Source organism: Ursus americanus, chromosome 5 (assembly GCF_024610735.1).
Source record: "Ursus americanus isolate L20-20 chromosome 5, mUrsAme1.1.p, whole genome shotgun sequence".
Lineage (NCBI taxonomy): Eukaryota > Metazoa > Chordata > Mammalia > Carnivora > Ursidae > Ursus > Ursus americanus.
This window is the reverse complement of record NC_142131.1, coordinates 56214252-56240016: the sequence shown is the minus strand read 5'-3', so window position 1 is coordinate 56240016 and position 25765 is coordinate 56214252. Positions and strand designations below refer to the sequence as shown.

The 25765-nt window shown below is 45.1% G+C and overlaps 1 long non-coding RNA gene across 1 annotated transcript in view; it reads left to right on the top strand.

The window, feature by feature from the left end:
- The first annotated feature begins 1082 nt into the window (after window positions 1–1082).
- Window positions 1083–25765, top strand: part of LOC148110118 (uncharacterized) — a 209885-nt gene continuing 185202 nt past the window's right edge. The window contains exon 1 of the long non-coding RNA XR_015724560.1: window positions 1083–2728. This is a non-coding gene — a long non-coding RNA (uncharacterized LOC148110118). The remainder of the gene's footprint in view (window positions 2729–25765) is intronic.

Sequence of the window (25765 nt, the reverse complement as noted above, 5' to 3'; positions counted from 1 at the left end):
TTCCGACTGCACCCAGAGCCCCCAAAGCAAACAGCAAAGCTACACAGCTCACATTGCTAAGCTTTAGCCCTCTCCACCTACCAACCAGAGCCCCTCACTCCCCGGGAAAAACAAGCTGTCGTCGGTGTCCAGATGCCTTCGGGCTTCCGGCTGGGCAGACTCTGCTGCTGGTCAGCTCAGCCTCTGAGAGGCTGGTCACCGACCACTGCTAGGATGAAACATGCACACCTTTGATGAGGGTTAATTGAATTTTTGTGTCTCTAAACTCATTATTAAAGACCAGAAAAAAAAAAAAAAAGAACACCGGTGTTTTAGTTCTCCTTGTTATCTAAATAAAACAGATGTTTGTAAAATATAGGTTTTAGAGGATAATGCCCAATTAGTCTTTCCCCTAGAAGTCCACTGGTGCAGAATGGTTTTGTACCAAGTTATACTTAAAATGATTTTTACTGTTAATTATTTGCGTTTCTCTGACCCGGAAGTGCCATCTTGTCTCATAGGTGTGAAGAACAGAGGCCCTTTGGAAAATGCATATGCTAAGATCATATCTCGGGTGAGGGCCACAAGGAGGAGTGGCATCCCCCAGACCACTGACGGAGCTCTGGCAGCAGTAATCCCTGCTGTAGCAGGGAGCAATGGCTTGGTGTGTTTGGAGAAGCTGAACTCTACTTCGGTTGAGTAACACTGAAGACCCCTGTGAAGTGTAGTTGTAACCAGGAAGGGCCTATCCTATTTAGCTGTTCTCATTGGCTGACGTCTCTGTTCTTCCTGTACCTAATTAGGCAGGTGCCCAGATGGGCATTGAAGGGATAGAATACAGGACTGTTACGTTTTGTGGGGAAGAATCAGACGTCTGGACAAGGAGTTGCCCAGGTGGGACAGCACTATGAAGGTCCCCAGGCAGCAGGGCTGGGAGTTAGCACCAGAAGAAGACACCAGCAGCAAGGACTGACTGAGAAGGAGAGCCAAGAAGGACCGACTTGGCCTGATCCTGTGTCGGCTATATCCTGAAAGCCAACAGCATCCTTGTCTCTGGACTCAGAGCTTCTAGTATATTAAAACCCAGTGCCATGAGTTTTTTTTTTTTTTTTTTTTCAGAGCGCCTAATTTTTGAAAACTCAAGTGCCATGAACAAGTGTTTTTGTTTTATCAGGATAAATAATGGTCTAAGTAATCTAATTGAAGACTCAGACTTCAGGCTTTATGAAATTAGCATAACCTGGGGCCTGGGCTAATCCTGGGTGATCTCAGCTATTACTGCCTTCCAAAAATCAGATCGCTGGACATTATCAGTCTTTTTTTTTTTAATCTGCATTCGTTACCAAGGATGTCATAGAGTCGTTTCATGGGTATCCAGTCAGCTAGTGTCTGTTCTCTGGATACAATGATGAGACGGCCGGCCAGAAATGACAGGAAGAGACCTGTGGCCACTGAGTGACTCTTCCACATTTTTTCTTTCATCTTCACCACGAGTCTGGGAGGCAGGTTTATTTTTTCCTGTTTTCCATCCAAGGAAACTGACATGGTAAAGGGGGTAATATAGCCCGAGGAGGCGGGTGGCAGAATTCTGAGGTGACTGCCCATGATCCTTGTTCTTACGTAAGTCCTTCACTTTGAGTGTGGGCACAGCAATGAACGTGGTGGGATGCGCTCTCATGATTAGGTTTTGTTACCTGGAGAAGGATTGTGCGGATGGTATGAAGGTCATAATCATTTGGCTCTGAGTTAATCGGAAGGGAAGCTATCCAGGTGGACCCAGCTAATCAATGACCCTTTAAATCTGCACAGAGAAGGCAGAGACAGAGGAAGTAAGGGATTGGAGGAATGAGGTCAACTGGACATGAGGGAGACCCTCCCTTGCTGGCTTTGACATTGGAGAAGGCCACGTGGGAGCATTCCCAGACACCAGCCAGCAACAGAATGGGACCAGCATCCTATAACCTCAAGGAACTCTGTTCTGCCAGCAATCAGGTGTTTGAAAGCCCCAAGCCCCAGAAAGGAACTCAATCGGGCCGGCATCTGCAATGCAGTCTTGGGAAACTCTGAGCCCAGAAGCCAGCTCAGATGTGCCTGGGCTCTCTCTGGCCTGCAGGCGCCGGGAGATGACGAGCAGGTGCTGTTTGAAAGTGCTTCATTGGTGTTAGCTGGTTACACAGTGATAGATGACGAATTCCGCAGGTGAAGAACTGGAATTTAAACTGGAGACTGTATAGACCTAGGCCCTTGCTTCTCCCCCTGCCCCCAATGGTGGTGGGGGTGGGAGGGGAGAGAGAAAGTGAGAAGGGCTCCCTGGACCCCTACATTCTACAAGTGTTTATTGAGAGCCTTGGCATACAAAGGCCTGGATTAGGCGGTGGGTTTACAAGATGATTAAGACTCAACAGCATGCCTCGAGGGCTCAGCGTCTAGCGTGAAAGACAAACAAGAGGCAGGTGGTGGAGAGCGTGCGTGCGTGAGAGCCCGTGGCAGACGTGTGGGCGGTCCGCCGCTGGGGTCGGGAAGGCTCCAAAGGGCAGGAGGCTGAGCTTGGACGTAAGGACCGAGTAGGAGGTCACAGCAGACGGAGTGGGAAGTGCCTACGTGAGAGGTGTCAAAACCCAACAGCACACCGAATGAAACAAAGCAGAAAGAAGAGTTTATTGCGAGGGTTTCCGCCTGCAAGCCGGGAAGTTCAAGGCTGCGGGAAGCAGGAGGTCTGTGTTGCGCACAGACTACGGCATTTTGCGAGGTAAGTGCGGAAGTGTTTGGCTATTTCAACTGGTTGGTTTCCTAGTCGTCGTCTTCCATGTTTGGATCAGGGTTGCTGAGTCCGGGGAACGAGCAAGGGCAGGGGTGGCATGAACAGACTTGGTGTCTGGGGATTGGCTGGCATCCTCTGCTGATCCCTGAGGAGAGCTGTAAAATTCGGCACCTTAGGTAAGGTGGTTTTGTTTTCTTTAATGGGCCTGCATCGGCCAACTCCGGTTTGTCCCTAACATACGTGTCTCCATTTTAGTTCGGTTCTCCAAAGGACAACAACATGGGCCAAAGCAGCGACAGAACACACACAATATATTTGAGTTCTATGAAGCCGTCTGGGGAGATCCGGACTATCAGTTACAGAGAGCGCAGGTGGGAGATGGAGTGCAGATCCGGATTAGACCAGGCAGAGAGGGGCCTTTCATGCTGTGACAGGACAGGCCAGTTCTCCAGGCAGTGAGAACAATTTCTCTGTTCTGCTGGCCTTGGCTGCCCAGAGATCCCAGAAAAATCAAAAGGCAGCTTCACTAGACAACATTCTCGGCTGCCTTCATAGGCATTAAATCTCAAGCTCTGTGACTTCAAATGGCTGCTGTGCCTTGGGTCAATTCTTTTCACTTCCTTTAATCAGGGATTCATTCCACAAACCGTACCTGCGTAGCAGCTCTTGCTGGACAGTGTGTTAGGCCCTGGGGCCCAGCAGGAAGCCACGGTAGACCGGCCCCCTCAGGGAGCTGACAGGGTTTGGAGGCTGCAGGGATCCTCCCTGGGATGGGGGATGGGGAGGAGTGACAAGAATTAGGAAACCATTCCCAGAGGGAGGGAAAGGGAATTTGGCTGCTGGGAAATGAGGAAGACAGCAGAGAACATCAAAGGCTTCCCTTTTCCAAAACATTCTGGAATCCTCTCTGCTCAGAGAAGCTGTTGCCTCTGCTGAATAACTGCCAGGCTTCAGGAGATTTTATGCAGGTGACCAGAACCAGTGGCAAGCTGGCCACTGTGCCAAGCTTAATGGGATACTTGGGCTGAATTATCATGAATTCTTTGCCTTTGTTGCATAATGGCTTCTTTTCTTCATTAAAATTTGGCGTGATGACATCATAGGCAACAAAACATGTCAAGAGGCACTTTGGGAAGGATTGTGTATTTTCCTATAGCAGACGTCTCTTTGCTAGTTTCAAGGTTAGAGGTTTTCAGTCTACTGTAAAAAGGAGTAAAAAAATGAGAGGAGTGGTGGAGTGGCTCTGAATCTTAACTATGTTGGTGGGTGTATAAGTCTGCTCAGGCTCCTGTAACAAAGTGCCATAGACCGGGGAGCTTACACACCGGAAGTTCATGTCCCATGATTCTGGAGGCTGGAAGTCCGAGATGGAGGGCCAGCACAGTCGAGTTCATGTGAGAGTCCTCTTCTTGGCTTATAGACAACCGGTTACCTTCGCACTGTGTGCTCACAAGGCAGGGGAGGGAGGGAGGCACAGAGAGAAAGAGAAGCTGGGGAGAACCAGAGGGCCCAAGGGAGCAAGGGAGCGCTGGTGTCTCTTACTCTTCTTATAAGGATGCTAATCCTATCATATCTGGACTCCACCCCGTGGCCTTATGTAACCAAATTCTGCCCGTGCAGGCTCCATCTCCAAATACAATGACACTGGCAGGTTAGAGCTTCAACATACGAATTTTGGTGGACAGAATTCAGTCCATAGCAGTGGGTGTGTAGAGCTGTCAGAACTCACCCATTTGTGTACTTTCAGTGAATGCAGTTTATTAGATAAACTATACCTCCATAAAATTTTTTAAAAGAGTAAGCCAGAGACAACTGGAGCTTGGCCCTGTAGATTTAATACAGACTTTAAAAAAAAAAAAAAAAGGTTAGTGCTCACCACAGAATTGAATAACTAAGTCACTTGTTCAGGGTACTAGAGGGAGTGGAACCACCACCTTTCCCCACACCCCCACTGCCCTGGCCTTATAGCTATATCTTTGTGACCCGGCCCAGAGGACAGGACTGGATGCCGCCTCTGTGTCCGCTGAGTCCAAACTGGCCTCCCCTCTTCCCCAGTCAGCTTTGGGGACCATAACCGCCTGCACCCTACTTGGTTGTAAGGGCTCCCGGAACCCAAACCGAAGACTGACCTGCTTTTGAGAAAGAGATCCACGTTACCACCTACCCTTGAGCATAAGCTGTTTCCAAAGGGCCCTGGCCTGGGAGAGCTGTACAGTGGGTGAAGGGTCTCAGGTGCCCACTTGATCAACCTGCGCTGGCCCAGACTACACCTGCATGCCATGCCCCCCAAGGCTGATCCCTTCCCAAAGGGCTTCACAGTGTTTCCTACACCGTTCTGCGTCTCCTCATGACATGTGATCTCTGTCCTAGGCTCTGTACGCTCAGTGTTCAGATGGTACTGGTAGACCGTAATGGCTTGCATGATGCACGGTTGCTTCTGAAGTTAACACAAGCATTCCAGACACAATGTCTGAGTCCCAAGGTATCTTGATGCTTTTGATCTAACCCCCTCTGAACTCTAGCCTGTGTGCTTCAACCATGTCAGGGAGATTTTCCTAAAACCCGGAATGGGTCACATCACTTGGTTGATTATAATTCTCTGTTACTCATTCCTATATTCATTCAGAAAATATATATTAAGTTTCTGCTCTTCAGAAATGAATGAGACAGAGTTCCTACCCTGTGGAAAATCACTGTGTAGCAATAGCAGATAGACTTGTAAGTAGATAAATGTCACAAAGGGCTAAGTGTTTTAATGAAAGCGATTACGGGATTTAGCAGAGCCCAAAGGAAGGAGATGTCACTTTCTCCCAGGAAAGAAGAGGGTATCGAGGAAGGCTTCAAAGAAAAAGTGATCCTGAGCAAGGTTTTGAAATGAGAGAGTCAAGACATTCCTAGAAGAGGCAACATTGAGCAAAGACATGAAGCAGTGTAGATGTGCTTATCCCATTTTACTTATAAGAAAGATGAGGCTCAGGGGCGCCTGGGTGGCGCAGTCCTTAAGCATCTGCCTTCGGCTCAGGGCGTGATCCTGGCGTTCTGGGATCGAGCCCCACATCAGGCTTCTCTACTGGGAGCCTGCTTCTTCCTCTCCCACTCCCCCTGCTTGTGTTCCCTCTCTCGCTGGCTGTCTCTCTCTCTGTCGAATAAATAAATAAAATCTTAAAAAAAAAAAAAAGAAAGAAAGAAAGATGAGGCTCAGACAGGTAAAAGCTTGCCCATGACCGTACCGCCCATATTGCTGGAAAGAGCTTTTATGAGGTTTTCTTGTAGGAGCTGGGAGTATGGCAGGAAACACGGAGTGCAGGGATCCCTCCACTCTACAACACTGCAACTGATCTTTTCAAATTAACAACTCGATCAAACAGACCTACTATGCACAAGATGTGGGGGAGTACACAAATGAGTTATATAATGCCCTCAAGATGTATTTGTAATCTAGGAAAGGAGACGATGCCCGGGCATAAATAGTTAAGTCATCCTTTCAACTTTGTAATGCTAGCTTGAAAAAGAAAAAGATGATTGTTTTATTTTGTTTTGTTTTGTTTTATTTTCCTGATGACAAAGTGCAAACATTACAACAAAACCAGTCTTATTGACCTGGTACTTAGCACTTGACGAAGGTTTTGATTTATATGTTCTTTTGAATGATATAAAATGAGCTCTGACCCAAAGGCAGTTGGGTATTGTTCTATTTGTACTCACACTTAGGCCATATTACATGAATTGTCATTCTGAGAAAGGTCAGTCTTTGCAGTTAAGCTATTGGGCCTCCATGTAGATTCCTTGTCCTGTTTCCTGAAGGGGGACCCCTGAAACCATAAATGAGAATCAATACTCTACTTTTATGCCAAGAAGCTTTTCACGTAGATGCCTGAACATCTGTCTCTGGCTGTCAGAGGAAAAAGCCGTCATTAGATCCAGATAGATAATGTCAACATCCCCCACGTGACACTTGTGGGTTAAGCGAAGGTGAATCAGGTCATCTCAACTCAAGTCCTTACATTCCCTAGGCCCTCCTGAGCTGGCCCAGTGGTATCCAGGATCGATGGTGTCCTGGACCATAGGACCAGGAACTTGAGCATCACTTCTCTTGGATGGGAGAGAGGGCAAGAGCCCGGGAACAGTTCTTGCTCACTGATGTCTACCCAGAAGTCTGGTCCCCAACCCGCTCCCGAACTAACCAACAAGACCTCTGGAAGCCTTTTTTTTTTTTTTTTTAAAGATTTTATTTATTTATTTGACAGAGAAAGAGAGAGAGAGAGACAGCCAACGAGAGAGGGAACACAAGCAGGGGGAGTGGAAGAGGAAGAAGCAGGCTCCCAGCGGAGGAGCCTGACGTGGGGCTTGATCCCAGGATGCCAGGATCACGCCCTGAGCCGAAGGCAAACACCTAATGACTGAGCCACCCAGGCACCCCAAGACCTCTGGAAGCTGTATTTGGCCCTACAAGGGAAAATTTTAGGCCCAGATTCCAAAAATACCTGCATATAAAATTTTGGGGATCAAGAGTAGGTTCTATGAGATTATTTCGGTGCCAAGGGATCCAGGAACACCACCTACGGATAATACATCACTGTTATACAAATCTCCGTGAAAAAATAATGTATTGGACAAGGATATACAACTCACCTTAGTGTTAGCTTGGCCTTTGACTCTAAACTCCAATACAGAGAAAGCTAGTAAACCGGACTGGGCGACAGGTAGCCCTCTTGTCTTCCACGTTAGTAGAGCCCACTCTCCAACCCTGGGCCACTGGCAGACGTCACTAGTCCATTGCAGTACTCTACTGTTGATCTCAGATCTAGCCACCGGCGTTGAGTATAGAATGTAAAGAAGCAACTCCTGATTCATAAGATAAGTATAAGGATTAATCCTGTTTGCCATTTTTGGCCCAGAGGAGGAGTGAACCTTGCTTTGTACTATCTTTGTCTTGCTGCTTTCACTGGATTTTACTGCTGTTCTAAGCTGGTCTGCATACCCATGGGTTTCATGCTACGAAGGAAGATGCCCTGTATTTGGATTTGGGTTGCTGAAGCTCTGCCATGTATCCCCTCTCCTTCCTTCCTCTTCTCTGAACTCCTAACAACCAAGGGATGAGCGAGCATTGCATTCTCTTGGTCTTCCGTTTGTGTGTTTTCCTCCCTCTGGTTTGAGTTATGCCCTTCTACTTGGGTTATCTTTTGTTTATCCTCTCCCTGACCAACTCATATTTGCTAATGGTTTTCATAAAAATCAAATCTCGGAAAGGTTACACAGAGAGTAATTTAAACCTCCTCTCTCACTGTTAATAACCCACAGAGGCTTATGGGCCGGATGTGCTCCTGCCTCCGACTCTGGTGTCTCTTAATTTATAACCGAAAATGCTGCCAGCCACTGTTGCAGGAATACTTTATGTCCCACTATCTCATGATGTCTCTGAGGCTCTTGTTAAATAATACTCCTCTCCGTGAAGCCTCAAACCCCTTTGCCTCCTTTAGAAAAGTCCCTTTTTCTGCTTGACCACATCTCTCTTTGGATTCCCAGGTTGGGCCTGCATCTCCATTTATTGCCCTTGAAGGAAGTCGGGGGAAGATGCCAGGGACTGGGCTCTCAGAAACTGACTCAGAATTTCTGCTTCCTTTATTTTTTTTAAATAATAATTTTTTATTATGTTAGTCACCATACAGTACATCCTTAGTTTTTGATGTAGTGTTCCATGATTCATTGTTTGCGTATAACACCCAGTGGCCCATGCAGTATGTGCCCTCCTTAATACCCATCACTGGCCTAGCCCAATCCTCCATCCCCCTCCCCTCTGAAGCCCTCAGTTTGTTTCCCAGAGTCCATAGTCTCTCATGGTTCATTCCCCCTTCTGTTTACCCCCTCTTCATTCTTCCCTTCCTTCTCCTACTGATCTCCCTGCTATTTCTTATGTTCCATAAATGAGTGAAACCATATGATAATTGTCTTTCTCTGCTTGACTTATTTCACTTAGCATAATCTCCTCCAGTCCCATCCATGTTGCTGCAAGTGTTGGGTAATTGTTCTTTCTGATGGCTGAGTAATATTCTGCTTCCTTTAGAGGATGGACTTCAAATCAGTGTTTGCCTTTGACTCCGTTGATTGCACTCTGAGGGGGGTGTTAATCTGATGGGTCAGATTTCAGGGACTTGCTTTCCAGCAGGTGACAAGCCTCAAGGGTATAAAGAAGCCCTAGTGGACAGGCAGTTTCTCTCTTTGATTCCATCCACCCTGCAGCTGATAGGTATCTTTCTTACATAAGAAGAAGATTCAAGACTTGGGCGCTAGGGGAGTAGAGGGTGGTGGGGATTTGGCAGACTGCTCTGTGCCATCTTTTGTCTAAAATTACTTAGGCTCCACTAAGTTACTGCACATGTTCTGGAATAATAGGTGTCCTGAATGTCCCTTAGCAGGACTCTTAAATTAACTCTTCACAGCCTTGATTTCTCCAGCCTTGCCTTCTTCTGATCTGTCCTGTACCATGAGGCCATAGGGATTTTAAGAAATGTGCATGTGCTCCTACCTCTGCTTTTGGAAGGAAACACATCCAGAGCTGTGGGAGAGAGGGCTCAGAGAAGTGGTCTTGCTTAGCGGAAAGTGACCCCTGTGTACCCATCAGCCATGACTCTGGAGAATTCACATTCCGATAGAGTCACATGCACTTCAGATTCCCCAGCAGGGAGGTAGTGGGTTGGGGGGGGAGGGGAAGTGTGATGGTGGGAAAAAATGAAAAAAGAACTAGAATGCAGTTTTTTAAAGTAAAAATTTGAAGGTTTGGCAAAATCGGTCAACCCTTGTAAGATGACACATTCTGAATTGTTCAGTCAGTGCGTATGTGATTGCCTCCCGAGCGGAGAATTCTAGGTCCACTTATAGACAGGATCATGGGGCTTTGTGCCCCAGCAGGGAAGACTGGTTTGGTCTCCTTTGTGGGTGAGTTCAAGAGCACGACGTGGAGGGTACAGGCTGTCCCACGTCCCCTTCCAGGAGTCTGGGCGTGATGAAGCAGCAGTGCAGAGGTAGCCACGTGGGAAAGAGCTTCCATCCCTCAGCAGTTCCGTTGGAGGCAGTCACAGACGCTGCCAGCACTGAGGCCGGAGAAGCCCAGCGCCAGGGAATGGAGGGCAGGTGCAGGGGAGGCAGGGTGGGACCCAGTGTCGGGCGTGGGAGTGTGAAATGAGGCCAGGCTGGTCAGGGAGGGTGGAGGGGTCTGGAGTCTGAGGCTAGGTCAGCTCCACAAGAGACATCTAATCTGAACAGTGTGAGAAAATTGGAATTTGGGGTCAGATTCAAGGGCAAACAGAGCTTGTTGGGAAGTCAGGGCCAGCTTTCAGGACAGTAGGAGAACAATCACTTCTGCCGGATAGAAAGCCAGAGGCCAAAGCCATCTTCAGTCTCCTCTTCTGAGAATTTCTACCTCCTCTGGTCTTAAAGTCACAGACATCCAAAACTAGAGTCTGCTGTAGGTTGAGGTGTTGGCCCCATTCAGCATAGTGTGGGCAACCCGGGAGGGTCCTACATCTCGGTGGACGGAATAACGCGTTCATTACCGGTGCTGCAGGGTCACACTGAGCACCACAGCCCTTCTTTAGGTCAAAGGGATATGCATTAGCAAGGGCCCTTAATTTCACAAACATTTTAAATTTTCCATCATGAATTTGGAAGGAGTTGTTCATCCTGAGGCATCATCAAACTAGATTTGAAAACCACAAGCATGACCAGTGTCCAGGTAGCTTTGCAGATAAAAGGAAGGTGCCGTGCGCCGCCTCTTCCCTTCCTTCTGCCTTGTACACGTATCTCCTGAGCACCTCTCTGCGCCAGCATGACCTTCCCCCATGGAGCAGACACTCTGAGACAGGCTTCCCAAACACTCCGGCAAGGTCCCTCCGGTCTCCCACTCTCCAAAGATGGGTAGGGCTGGCTGACTTTTTTTATTTACTCATTTTGAAGTTGAGGGGGAAAGAAAGGCCATAAAATGGGATTTTCAAAGGTCAAAATAGCCAGCAAAAAGGCAAGATACCATCTTCATGACAAAGGAATGCCAGATAAGCATAGTGTTTATGTAATGATTTTGTTTCATTCTCCATGCTGTCCCTTTGCTCCTAGAGAAGAACTTCCATACAATTCTCCCATTTTAAGTGATTCAACAGGAAAGAGAGGTGGGCAGTTGAGCATCTCACCGAGGCAATCTGACCCATCCTCTTAATTTTAATGGCCTCAGTTTGCAATGCTTGTACTTGACCTTGAACACCAGTGAAGGAATTCTCTCATCAGTGGGTGCTTGCAGCCTAAACTGGGAACCATCAGACATCTAAAGAAATCCTTCATCTCTGATGCTGGAACTAGCTTGAGTATTTGTTAAGGAATAACCCTCCCTTCATGTTGCACAAGCATTCCCCCTCCCTGAAATATCAGTACCAAGCCCTGAGCCATTGTCAGCTACAAGGAGCACCATGGGCGTGGGGCACAGGTGGCACCCAGCCGCGCTTTCCTCCACGATGTCCTTGCAGGGCCCTCCTCTATCCAGGGCAGCTGGTATACCAGGAAGAGCATGGTCTTTGGCAACAGAATCACCCAGAATCGAATCCTCCTACTGGCATATGGGCTTTAGACACAAGACCCTGATCACTGAACCCAGTGCTTTGTTGGAAAGATGAAATGAGGTGACAAAGAGAGCACCCCATTGTAAAACTGAATCCGAAGACTATAGATGTGCATAAGAGTAGCTTTGAGGATAAAATTAACCAGATGGGGTTCTGTGCAAACTCTTTTCTTCCTCCATTTCTCCACAAGCTTCCTGAGCACCTCTCTGGGCAAAAGCAGAGCTAAATCGTAGAAGTGCAGCAATCCATAAGAAAAACATGCCCTTCACCCCACAGAGCTTAGACTTAGAGCCAGCATCTTTTTTTTTTTTTTTAAAGATTTTATTTATTTATTTGACAGAGATAGAGACAGCCAGCGAGAGAGGGAACACAAGCAGGGGGAGTGGGAGAGGAAGAAGCAGGCTCACAGCGGAGGAGCCCGATGTGGGGCTCGATCCCAGAACTCCGGGATCACGCCCTGAGCCGAAGGCAGGCGCCCAACCGCTGTGCCACCCAGGCGCCCCTAGAGCCAGCATCTTAAAGTACACTGTGCCCTGCACAGGGTAGGCCCTCAAAAATGGGTGGTTATTGTCAACTTACTTATTCAATGCCCTGAAGACCTATTGTGCTCCTTCAGCTTTGTGTAAATTCACTCTTTTCAATACATTTCACCTAACCCTTGTTTGGACGTCTACAGCCAAGGAGAGAGGAAGAACCACTGTGCTTTCCTCTATAATTAGAACAATATGCCCAGTAAAAGTTCAGTAAATTGTTCATCACTTAACTACTCTTAACAAAACTCAGCTTCCAGGTGGGAATTTCTCTGACCAGCATCTAGGAGCAAGAGAAGCGTATTGAAAATAGCCTCTTAAACTTGGAGCTCTGGGTAAAGAGAGAAAAGAGAAAAAGAAGAATGGTCCTTGCCCTTCTACTGACGGCTGGGTCAGGCAGGGGAGAGTCCAATAGGAAGATGCGGGCAAGCTCCCAGGGTCACTGCCAGCAGCGAAGGAACACAGGAACACAGATGCAAAGAGAAATGTCGCTCTGCCAGCTCTCACTGACACCTTCTGTTTCCCTTCCCCATTGGTCTGCTATGAGAAACAACCAGACCAGGGTATGCAAGGGAAAGAAGCAGATGAGCGCACAAAATGTATTGGTTACCTGGTGTGGCAGAATGGAGGTGATTTTAGCAGCAGGTGGCACTAAGCCCCTACAGTAAATGAATTCCGTCGTAGCGACAAAGCGTTGTGAGCTCAGGCTGCCAGTGGCCAGCCCTCAGCTGGTGGCAGCCACGCGGAAACCCAGCTTGATGTAATTAAAATAGGGAAACCTCCTTCCTGGGAGAATGCGCCAGGAAAAACCAAATAAAATCGCCAACTTCTCAAAATGGATTTTCTTTTCCTTCCTAGTTCAACACAACACTGATCAAATGAGCAGGATCCGTTAATGGTGTTTCTAAAATACGAAAGCTGGTGTCTCTGAGTGAGGTGAGGCCCCAGGCCCTTCCTGTTGAATGGAAGCTCTTCACTCTTTCAGGTCACAGGACCCCAACCAAGCCCCTCGTCACCATAAAACAAGGGCAGCCAACCCACGCCAGATTCATAGCTGTGTTCTATCAGAAATGTGGTTGTTAAGGAATATCTGGAAACCTAGGAAAAACCTCAGATGGTTTCTAGCTTAGCTTTATCTTTGTTGTTTATAAATCTCACCCCTGTGGACATGCACATCACACAACCTAATTCAGTTGTGTCGTAAATGATAGACAGCTGTCTGAGTGGCCCAGGGCTGGGGGAGAGGCCTTGCCTCAGGGGCGGTAGGCCTCCCAACACCTGGTCCTTGCTGGCCTCCCTAGCCTCATCCTGCTCGTTTTGAGTTGATCTTGCTCAGCTTTTCCCTAGCCCCATCCTCTATTCCAACTCTTCTCTCCACTAAAATGCCTTTTCCTTCTTCTCCTTGGTGCAGGGGAACAGTCTGCACACTTCCCTCAGACCTAGCCGCCCTGATGGTCCTTCCCTTCCGGGCAGCTGGCTTGGCTGGGCTCCCTCTGCAGCGCCTCCCCCTACCTAGTGCCTTGTGTGGCTCTCCTTCTGCAGGCGCTGCCTTAGTTTGAGGGTTTGTTTTTAGTTTGTTTACCTGCCCACCACTACTCTCGAACTCTCAGCTGCCCCAGGGCAGGGCTATGTTACCGCTTGTTTGAGTCTCCCACACCTAGAGGTTGTTTGCGCTGTTGTGAGGCCACAACTGCTGGCGGGAGAAGGGGAGGGAAAGAGAGCACTGCAGAGATGGAGGGAACCCCTGGACTGCATGGAGCAGTTACAGGAGAAGACTCGGGGTGCGAAGGATAGACGCCATCTTGTACGTTGTACGTGCCACTGCTGAGAGGCCAGTACGGACGAGTACGGAGAGGAAGCGGTGAAGCAGGACAGGGGGTGGAGATTCTGACTTGTTCACAGGGATGCTGGCGTGAATGAAGGAGGGACTTCTGAGATCAGGGAGGTAGGTGGTTCCAGAGGGCCTTCCTTAGGCCGACGCTCTGGAGAAACTCAGCCCCCCGTGCACAGAAGCCACGCATAAAAAGGTACAGCTTCGTGTCTTAGGGCTCCATAGAGAAACAGAACCAGTAGGATGCATGTATAAATGGAGAGGGGTTTATTAGAAGGAATTGGCTCACATGACTGTGGAGGCTGCCAAGACCCAAGACCTGGCAGTGTGAGCTGGCAGGCTGGAGACCCAGGAGACCCCATGCTGTAGTTCCAGCCCGAAGATGAACAGGTTTGAGACTGACGGAGAGGTGATATTTCAGTTTGAGTCTGAAGGCAGCAAAAAGTGGATGTCCCCATTCAAAGGCAATCAGGCAGGAAGAATTCTCTCTTATTTAGGGGAGAGTAGGTCTGCCTTGTGTCCCTCAGGCCTTCAACTGATCAGATGAGGCCCACTTGCATTAGGGAGGCCATTTGCCTTCATTCTACTGGTTTAAATGTTGCTTTCATCCCAAAACACCCACAGAAGCACTCAGAATAATGCTTGATCCAATATCTGGGCACCTCATGGCCTAGTCAACTTGACATATAAAATTAACCATTGCAGTTTATAATTGCAAAAAAAAAAAATCAGAATAGCTTAAGTATCTTTCAAAAGGGGAATAGATCAATAAATTGTGGTATAGTTATACACCGGGATACATGCATGAACCCGAGCTAAGTCTATCAACCTGGGTATACCTAGAAAGAATCATGTCCAGTGCAAAAAGAAAGTTGCAAAAGATAAAACTGTGTTTGTGAATTTTTAAAGGACAAAAAACAAGGCCATGTGTGGATATGTATCAGCGTAGACATAAAAACATGGGTAAAAGAATAAACATCCATTTCAGATTTCCCTTTAAAAAAGAGAAATCAGAAGTAAACATGACAGGAGCCTAACTTGAAAGTTAAAAACTGGATGGTGGGTACTTTTCTGGGTGTGCAAAATAATTTCGTGAGACGTTTCTGAAAGAGCAGGACTGGAAGCAGTGGCTTGCGCTGGTTGGAAGACTCGCACACATGCCCAGGTTACTAGTTGGTCTCTGCAAGGCAGACACTTTTGGGAATGCACACCTGCTGTCAGGTTTGGGTGAATATCTTCCGCCTACTTGGACATGTGAAAAACTACCCGTATCTTTCTTTAGGCAGCGAGAGGATTTGGGGCCCCTCAGGGAGCGTTCTGTCTCAGGGGAGCCCGATGGTCGGGGTGGGAGAGAGTCACTCTTCGGGAGACCCTCTCTGTAAGGAAGCTGGACTCTAGCACTAATGGGAACAGGATATAAATAGGACCTTCTGATATCTTGAAAGGGCGAGAGGGGTCATCCTCCAGGGTGAGACCAGACAGACCAGGTTCCAATCTGGCTTTTCCATGTGCCAGTCTCATGATCTGGGGCAAGTTTGTAACCCTGGGCTGTCGTTTCCTCGTCTGTGCTGTAGAACTTCGTGAAAATGAAGTCATACAGCCCAGCAGAGCTGCCTGGCCCCACTGAGGCAGCAGACCTCTCTTTTTCAGCATCCTTCCCACCTTGGAAGGGGAAACTCCAGCAGAGCATCCCAATACTCAATTACACGGCCATAGGATTTTTGCTTCACTAATGATTGCTGTCGAAGGACCCGGGAAAGCGGGAGGGCACGTTCCAAGGCTCTGTGGTGAACACTGAGGGAGAGTCAGGAGAACTACCACACGTTCTATCTGTGACCCTGGGAAGCTCGTGCCACATTTCCAGGCCTCAGTGTCTCCATGGCTAGAAGGAAGCATGCTTTAAGTCTTTAGAACCATAAGATAATATGATTTTAAGAACGGAGCAATATAAAATAGTGAGAAGCAATGATCACTATAAGGAAACTTTTATATTATTCAGTATATACAGTCAGGGAGTGGGTGTGTGAACTAAACCTTCCTTACACTGTCCCCGTGAAGTAAGACTATGGGGAGCAAAGTTAGTATGGTGCTGGTATGATGACTTTTGTTCAAAAACAAGGCACAAAGTGAACCCGGTTATTTTTGCTGTGTTCTGACAGGCCTAGCAGGGCCTCCCCCCGAAGTGTGGATGGCAAAGTGACAGAGGTGAAAGTGTGCGCACTTCCCAGGTTCCCTTCGCTAGCAGCAGGAACACTTTGTCTAGGACATTTAGTAAGCAGTTTGTACTGTGATTTGAATTCTGAAATTTAAAGGTTGTTAAGGGGAGGAAGTACCTGACAACACGTTCTCGAGATTGATTCCGGTCACCATGATGGAGCTTTAGGTTATTGGAAATTGTCATTCCCTTCCCCCTTGGGAATAATTAATGGCCTTAGGAACTACATGAAGGCAACGTCATGTGCCTGTTTTTGAAACACTGTTTATTAAGGCTGGAAAGACAGCTGCTATGAGTCAGGAGAATATTCACAGGTTGATGAAAAAGCCGATCTGGTTGAAATAGAGTTAACCAGAAAATTCAGTTCAGAAAATACTCTGTCTCCATGTATTTCTGCTGACTTGACATTTTGTTATCTTTTGCATTAAAATGAACGATGAATCGATGAATCGCTCACTGCTTGATGGAATGCTGCCTGGCAGAACAGTGTGGGCTGGAAACAAAGCAGCTTGGGTTTGTTTACGTCCTACCACGAACTAGTCTGGTGCTTTGGGAAAACTACTTAACCTCTCTGAAGCTCTGAATGCTGGACTCGGAAATTAGAGACTGTCTGAAACCCTACAGTTCTGGGTGCTTTCCACGTGCTGAACCACCTGCCAGATATGGCTGGTGAAGCTGAGGAGAGCAGCCTTGAGTTACCTTGAAGAAGCTGAACCAGATCATCTCACTCCCCAGCCCAGAACGGTCAGCGTTTCCCAGTGGTCACTGAACAAAGTTCTGGAAAGAACACTGAAAGCTTCCTATCTGTGAGGATACAGAAAAAGATGGAATGGAACTCTCTCTGCCCCCAGGATCTGCATATAAGAAAGTCACTTTGCCCTTGCACATTCTAACATAGCAATTGCTGCTGAGTCAGCAGCTCAGCTGAGGGAAATGAGGTTTTCAACAGACACAACCTCAGGTTCCCTTCTAGGACCTCTAACGTGGGTGTCAGTGAGGAATGAATGGACTTTGGGATTCTGGATTCTAGGAGCTGTCGCAGGGACTCGGCGACTACTGACCAAGGCCATTTCTCTCTCCTTCTAGGAACACAGCCACATTGTATCCCAGTCTCCCTTGCAGGTCGGTGTGTGACTCTGTCACTGAATTCTGTCCAGTGGAATATGGGTGGAAGACACCCTTTCCAGCCAGACCCACGGAAACCTCTCGTTCAGATGTCTCTCTAGCAGCCACCAACTGAATACCAGCGTCCAGGGCAATTTGGAAGAAGTCTCACATTGAAGATGGCAGAGAATCTCTAGCCTAAGTGTCTGAATGGATGTCTCCATCACAGACCGGATTCTGCAGCAGTAAGAAATAAACGTATGCATTCGGCTGCAGAAAATCGGGCATTTGTTACAGCAGCTAGCTAGAAAATATCTGCCTTTGTACAAAAAAAAAAAAAAAAGAAAAGAAAAGGTATTTGCATTATCAATTACTCCATGATATATAGTCAGTTATATGACAGCTTTTAAGGGTTCACTTAATTATATCAATAAACCATCCACTGTGCTTCTAATGCCAGTATCTGCGGTCTTAATGAGTGAATGAATACCGAATAAATCATTGGATAAATCAGCAGTGGATAAATAAATTAATCATCGGATGAAGAAATAAATAAAACCAGCCCTGTCAGGAGTGGATAAAAGGGCAAAAATGTCTCCTTCCCTTTGCCTTCCTCTTTGTGTTTGGAACAGCTTAGGGCAGCCCCTGGCTTCCTTGGCAGAAGTGAGACTTCATTTGTCATGCAGGCCCAGGACTCTGTTAGGCAGTTAACAAGAGGCTCTGGGAGAGATTGACCACAGCGACTGACTGCCCACTCTTAGGGAGGGAGGAGGGAAATGGAAGGAGATGTGGAAGTGCAGTTCAGTCAGAAGCCAGGGCGATGACACTTCCTGGAACCGTGGGGGAAAGCGAGGCTGTTTCTACGCCATTCTTCAAAAGAGGTCATGTGTGTACAGTCAACTTTCAAACAGTTAAAAGCATGAGTGTAATATAGAATGAATATGTATCACAGATTATTAATTAAATAATGAGGGAATCAGTACGATAATAAAGGTATTTCAAAGAGCATTTTGAAGAACAGGGATGATCTCATCTATGAGAAAAGGCGTTCTGAAATAAATTTGCTGAGCTAGACATAAAACTGGAATATCCTACAGAGCAGGGAAACCTAACGTGTAGGGTGATCTTTTTTGCATTAGAGAAATCTGCAATGGTACATGTAACTCCACTGGGTCCAATGCCCTTAATAGCAGAGCCAAATACGGGTCTGTCTCCCTGGATAATTAGGTAATCCTCAAGCCTGGGAAATAATTCTCCAGTGTAACATTGAAGAGACATGATGCCCTCTCTGCCTTTTTTCAGGTTTTAAAAGGTTTTTCCTAACCAACCCCCTGTTTTGGTCAGAAATATTATCCACCAAAAAGGCTGGTCTCATTATGTTTTAGCTTGATTGTTTACAAAGGTAAAGTAAGAGGTGTTGCTTAACCATATAATCCTCCTTGAACCAGAGATCCTGAAGCCATGCTAACACCAGAAAATTAACTTCTGTCTGGAAATTTTACTAAAGAATCTCAGATTCGGCTTTTTAAAAGCCTTGATTATTTTTGTCTTCTAAGGCTAGAAACCAAGATCCAAGAAACGCCACCAGATCTTACATGCAGTACTAATAGATTTTGGTGAATTTCTCTTCAAAATCACATGAATTTTGAGATTGCCGGCATGCCAGGAAGTGACTCCCATCCGTCTTGTGAGGCTGGGAGCCTGAGAGCCATAGGACACGTCTCAGGCTGAGTTTCCTGGGAGGGCTTTGCAAACATTGATGCCACAGGTTAAATATACCTTTGTAAAGGGGAGCTTGTCATACTTGAATAAGTGAGGTTAATTTTCAACATGACACTCCAGATATGGCCTCGGGTGCACAGCAAATTTGTCAAATTATATCTTGGTAAAAAGGAGACCAAATCCTCACTGAACCTATGCAAATAACTATTTCTGTGCAAAGTGAAGAAACTCAATAAACGTATCAGTTTCTGAGTTCAGAGGTGTCGGTGAGAATCCGATATCATTAGAATTGTCATGTTGCAGTGTGCTAAAGCATAGTGTACTCAAGTGAGATAGATTAAAAAGGAAGAAAAAAGATTTCCTCTTATACCTATCAGATAGAATAAAGAATAACAGTATCCCAAAGTATATAACTATAATTTAAGTCTATTTTTCTCTCATCAGTTAATTCAGTCCTGTGAAACTGAATTTATTCCCCTGGATCTTGGGTCTGCAGCTCCCTTGGTAAAATTGTCTACTTCTGAACTAAAAAGAATTCTGGAAGTTCTGACCAGTTCCCTGATATAGTCTGACAGTTATCTAGGTAATGTCAGCTTTATACTTTGGAGCTTGTACCCATAAGCCTAGTCTTCGTGTATTAATAGTTATTGGTATCCAGTAGAGTTCTTTCCTCAAGGCTGTGAGTTTTTCTTTGTTGAAGATCCGGATTCTAGTCTGCAGGCCATCAGGAGAATGTCAGGGAAGAGTGAAAACCACCTATAGATGAGACTGTGTGTCTGTGGTTCATTTTGTGCTGCGAATATTATCAAAATAGAGGCAGGGGCCGCCTGGGTGGCACAGCGGTTAAGCGTCTGCCTTCGGCTCAGGGCGTGATCCTGGCGTTATGGGATCGAGCCCCACATCAGGCTCCTCTGCTGGAAGCCTGCTTCTTACTCTCCCACTCCCCCTGCTTGTGTTCCCTCTCTCGCTGGCTGTCTCTATCTCTGTCAAATAAATAAATAAAATCTTAAAAAAAAAAAAATAGAGGCGGGTTAAATTCTCTGTTGGGCTGTAACACATAACTGTTTCCCTGAGAGCTCAGTTAACGTTCCGTCTTGGGCAAGAACATATGGTGGACAATGAAATCTCTGGCACCCCCCCATTCGCTTCTGTAACGTGGACACTTGGTGAAACATTCATCACATTTGACCTGTACAAAACTGTACTTTGATTCGACAGATCATTTGTTGTTGTTTGGCTTTTATAGCTGTGTTGAACTAATTAGAAGCCGGCAAAACAGTCCTTATTATTTCTAGCATCCTTTTTTACCTAAGACTGAAGAATAAATTTTTGTGAGTTCCCATGGGAACTTTGGGACCTCACAAAGATGTTTTGGTGTGAAAAAAAAAAATCAATCTTTTCCCTAAGTTATGGTCCCAATTCGGGGATATTGCAACATCAAGAGTTATGAGAGAGGATTTGGCTGCTTGAGTAAGATAGAAACAATAGCTTGGTTACCTGTTAATCAGAGTGGCAATGGAATATTTTAAGTAAATATAGAAGAAGGGAGACACAGTTTCACGAAACCTGAGCTCCTTAAGAATCCAGGGAATGGTGAAGTAAGCACACAGCACAGAAAATTATGCTGGTGGGAATTAGAAGCCTTGCTATCCAGAGAACACAGAAGGTAGGGAATAACCTTGTACGCTCCCTTGTAAAAGCAGGCTACGTGCTCTAAGATCAATTTATCATTTTAACAGAGAGAAATCAAATTCTAATTTTAAATTAATATTGGATCTGGCAGGAAGGATTCTGCAGCTCCTCCTACCCCTTTTGTTAAACTTCTGAATAAGCCCATCAGCTTGGAGCAAACTTTTCCAAAATTTAACACCCTCCTTTGATTATTTCAGACTCATTATTTGCAGGTATTCTAAGCCAAGGTGAATATCATCTAATTCATGTAAACCTTCTACCACCTCCTGTGTTCAAGTTTTGTCTTTCATTATTCTTGTTCACATTCAGGAACACCCAGACGCTTTTAAGTCCAACCTACCCCTCTCTTCCATTAACAGACACATCCTGTTGCCTTGCAAGTAGTAGCTCTTTGTCATGACTCCTACGGTATAGTCTTAATCGTTTATGTTGGTTACAACTTTTAACTAAAGCAACTAAATGTTATCTTAGAGAAATGAGAGCTGGGTAGGTAATTGAGAGCTACCTATCATACACAAGCACTTCCACAGACCAGAAAGCTCACAAAAACAGGTAATTTGATCCCCTAGTCTACCCACGTCTCTCTTAAATCTTCTCAAAGCGGCAAAAGGAACACACCCTGCTTTGTCGAAGATTAGTTGACCATAGGGTTGAGGGTCCATATCTGGGCTCTGTGTTCTGTTCCATTGATCTATGTGTTGTTTTTATGCCAGTACCATGCTGTCTTGCTGATCACAGCTTTGTACTATAGCTTGAAGTCAGGCACGTGATGCCCCCAGCTTTGTTTTTCTTTTTCAACATTTCCTTGGCGATTCGGGGTCTTTTCTGGTTCCACACGAATTTTAGGATTGTTTGTTCCAGCACTTTGAAAAATGTCATATGGTTTCACTTATATGTGGAACATAAGGAATAGCATGGGGGACATTAGGAGGAGGAAGGGAAAAATGAAGGAGGGGAAATCAGAGGGGGGAATGAACCATAAGAGACTATGGACTCTGGGAAACAAACTGAGGGTTTCAGAGGAGGGGAGAGGGGTAGGGGTATGAATTAGCCTAGTGATGGGTATTAAGGAGGGCACGTATTGCAAGGAACACTGGGTGTTATACGCAAACAATGAATCATGCAACACTGCATCAAAAACCAACTACTGTATGGTGACTAACATAACATAACAAAAAAATTTCTTTTTAATTTAAAAAAAAACATCCATTAACAAAACCCCAAAATATAACTACTCTATACCATGAAAATAACAAATTAAATATATTTATATATTAAGACTCTACTAAGTAACCAAGATTTCTGTATTCTATTTTATTTAGAAATTACCTAGGGATCCAAAAATTATTCATTAATTTATTGGATTTAATATTAGTCTATGATTTTAAAGTTAACTAAGGGTGTTGGAAATTATGTTCACACTGATATACTATAATCATAGTTGCTATTGATATAAAAGGTTTTTTAGAATTACCATTAAATGTAGTTAGAATTTTTACATTTTCACAACTCTCAATATAATGTAGGAGTAATATAAGCTTATCTAATCAGTAAATTAGTATAAAAAGTTTGGAAATTCAGATTAGTTTTTCATGAAAATCATACTGAAACGTTGCTTTCAGAGATTCTTATATTATACCTCATTACTGATAAAACCAGAGAAAGTATGTATAACTACTTTTAAGCCAAAATGATTACATCAATATGATTTGCTTAAGGATTCACCTTGATTACTTGAATTTTGATTCTTAGAAAAATGCCTCTTAGCTAGTACTTTCTGTAAGAAAGGATTTTTGTAAGCCAGCCCATTCACAGTATTAGAAGTTGAGTTTATTTTGGGGGTGATTCTGGGAATATACATAATTTATATAAGTGCTTAAAATCTCCAAAAAGCAATTAATTTCATTTATGAGCCATTGTAATCTAATTAATACCCTTCAGGGAAAGGAACATATTTCACTCTCAAAGAAAAGTAAAGGTTTTTCTTAATTACACGCAAACCTTCAGAGAGCTTGTAGCTTCATTTCTAGAAATGCTATCACCAGTCATGAATAGACAGAAATACAAAAATTCACTGGTCCGACCTCAAAGGGCTGTTCTTAATTCCAGGAAGAACAAAATATTTTCTTAATTGATTTGAGGTCGCAAATGTCCAAACAAACAGAAGAGACTAACACACTGGTTTCTCACCCAACAGAGAATACATGCCAACATTCCAATAAAAATCACCAAATGATCAGCCCATAAAACTGGGCCCTGGTCATTGTAGTCACCAATGGCAAATAACATACTGACCATGCATAGATCTGAACCAGAACTAAAATTGGTCAAGGACCAGAAATTAAAAGAAAAACATAGACTTTGATCAAAGAGAGAGAGTCAGGGAAGATAAAGTTTTATCATTTGCAATACACCCAGGAACAAAAAGAGCATGTTCAGCTGACCGGCCCCTGACGCCCACTTTCTGTGCATTGTAGTTGAGCGGGCACTAGCAGGTGAGTCCATTTGGCCATCTCAGCGAAGCCTGCAGAACAAGTATATTTACTATTATCCAGAAGTTCAAAACATGCAAATATAGAATAACCATGTTAAAGATTTGCTGACTCATCAATAAGGGAACCTGTAAGATTGGTGAAGATAGTTAAAATTGCCTTTTAAGGAACAGGAGTCACATAATTTACCAAAGGGAAAAAAAAAAAGCATTCTGAAATAATGGTACCCTAAAGATGTCAGCACTCTCATCCTCAGACCCTGTATTCATGTGATTGTACCTGGCCTAAGAGATTTTGAAGATGTGATTTAGGTTAAGGATCTTGAGATGGGGAGATAAGTCCAGATTATCTGGACAGGCACAATTTAATTACAAGCCTTTAAAAGCAGAAGTAGAAGGCAGAAATGTAGGTCAGAATGATGTGATGTGAGGAGGACCTGCTGTTGCTGACTTTGAAGATGGAGGGAGAGGGCCGTGTGCCAAGAGACAGAGGCCTCTAAGCTGCAAATGGCCCTCGATTTATAGTTAGCAAGAGCACAGGGAGCTCTGTGCTCTTCTCCACCTGGAAGGGACTGAATTCTTCCAACAGCTGGAATGAGCAGGAAAAGCATTTTCTCCTTGAGCCTCCAGAAGGGAAGGAAATTTACATCTAAAACTTGATTTTTGGCTGGTGAGACCTGCTTTGAACTTCTTTTTTTTTTTTTTTTTGAAGTTTTTCTTTTTTTTAAATAATTTTTTATTATATTATGTTAGTCACCATACAGTACATCCCTAGATTTTGATGTAAAGTTCCATGATTCATTACTTGCGTATAACACCCAGTGCTCCATGCAATATGTGCCCTCCTTAACCGGCCTAGCCCAATCCCCCACCCCCCCTCACCTCTGAAACCCTCAGTTTGTTTCCCAGAGTCCATAGTCTCTCGTGGTTCATCCCCCCTTCTGTTACCCCCCCCTTCATTCTTCCCTTTCTTCTCCTACTGATCTTCCTATTTCTTATATTCCATAAATGAGTGAAACCATATGATAATTGTCTTTCTCTGCTTGACTTACTTCACTTAGCATAATCTCCTCCATGTTGCTGCAAATGTTGTGAAATTGTTCTTTTTGATGGCTGAGTAATATTCCATTGTATATATGGACCAGATCTTCTTAATCCAGTCACCTGTTGAAGGGCATCTTGGCTCCTTCCATGATTTAGCTATTGTGGACAATGCTGCTATGAACATTGGCTTTCAAATCTGTAAAATTATAAATTTGTGTTGTCCTAAGCCACTGACTTGGTAGTAATTTGCTATGGTAACAATAGAAGATGAACACACTGAGACAGATAAAATTTGTTAACATGCTGTAGACCCGTAAAAGTGTAACCTTTGAGTTTCCTTTTCTACCTGATGGATACCTACATGGTGCATTTAGCTTCATGAGAATGATTTCACAACTACTGGTAAATAGCAAGGTCAAAGACAGGCGTAGTGCTCTAGACGCTTAAATAATCTTTATGTGAATCTGCTACACAGTGCCCAGCTGACATTGGAAGAACATTCTATTCGCCTTTTGCCTTCTTTCTAAGTCTAACTTTTTTAACAGGTGAGATAAGTATCATTTCATTTTTTTCTTTTTTTTAATAATTTTTTATTATGTTATGTCAGTCACCATACAGTACATCCTTAGTTTTTGATGTAGTGTTCCATGATTCATTTGTTGCGTATAACACCCAGTGCTCCATGCAATACGTGCCCTCCTTAATACCGATCACCGGCCTATCCCAGTCCCCCACCCTCTCCCCTCTGAAGTCCTCAGATTGTTTCCCAGAGTCCATAGTCTCTCATTTCATTTTTTAGACGGTAAGCTCCCTAACCTCATCTCCGAATGTTTCCTGCTGTGAAATCTAGGATTCAGCCACAACACTGAATTCCTTCTATTTTTAAATATAAACAAGCCACGCTCTCTCTCACCATGAGACTTTTGCATTTCCTTTTCCCTGGCCCGGAGCCCACCTGCCCATCCAGTTGGCCTGACAAGCAGCCCTACGTTAGATCTAGGCTTAGACATCACCTCCTTTAGGAAGTAATGTCTGGTCGCCTCACCTTCCCACAAGTGATTTCCTCTGTTCTCACAACCTCTGTGCTTAATGCCACAGCACTTAACACATTGCATCTGCCTTGTACAGACATCCCCTTGCTGGTCTAATGCAGCAAACTGTCATAGTTTCAGCATCAGCTCTAGAGTCAGACTGCCTGGGTTCAGATCCTGGCTCTGCAACTGACTAGTTGTTCTTTTTTTTTTTTTTTTTTTCAGTATTTATTTGTCAGAGAGAGAGCGCATGCACAGGCAGGGGGAGTGGCAGGCAGAGGGAGAAACAGGCTCCCTGTAGATCAAGGAGCCTGACATGGGACTTGATTTCAGGACCCCGAGATCATGACCCGAGCGGAAGGCAGATGCTTAACTGACTGAGCCACCCAGGTGCCCCTAGCTGTGTTATTTTAAATAAGCTAACTGATCTTTCTGTGACTGTTTTCTCATCAGTAAAAAGGAGATAAAATGAATGCATCTACTACATATGGCTGTGGTAAAGGTCAAATATCAAGGGCTTAGGACAGAGTGTGGGATATGGCAAGCACGTGGGAAGCTGTTATTGTTTTGTAAGCTCCTTGAAATCAGAACCACCATCTTCTTCACCACTGTCCTCTGTTTCCGATGCAGAATGCCCAACCTAGAGTAAGTGCTCAGTATCCTTTGGTGACTTGAATAGAACTGTGAGCCAGTGAGGACCATTCCTCTCATGGGTGCAGAATTGGAGATAAAAGAGCAGTGTCTTGATAGTGAGATAAG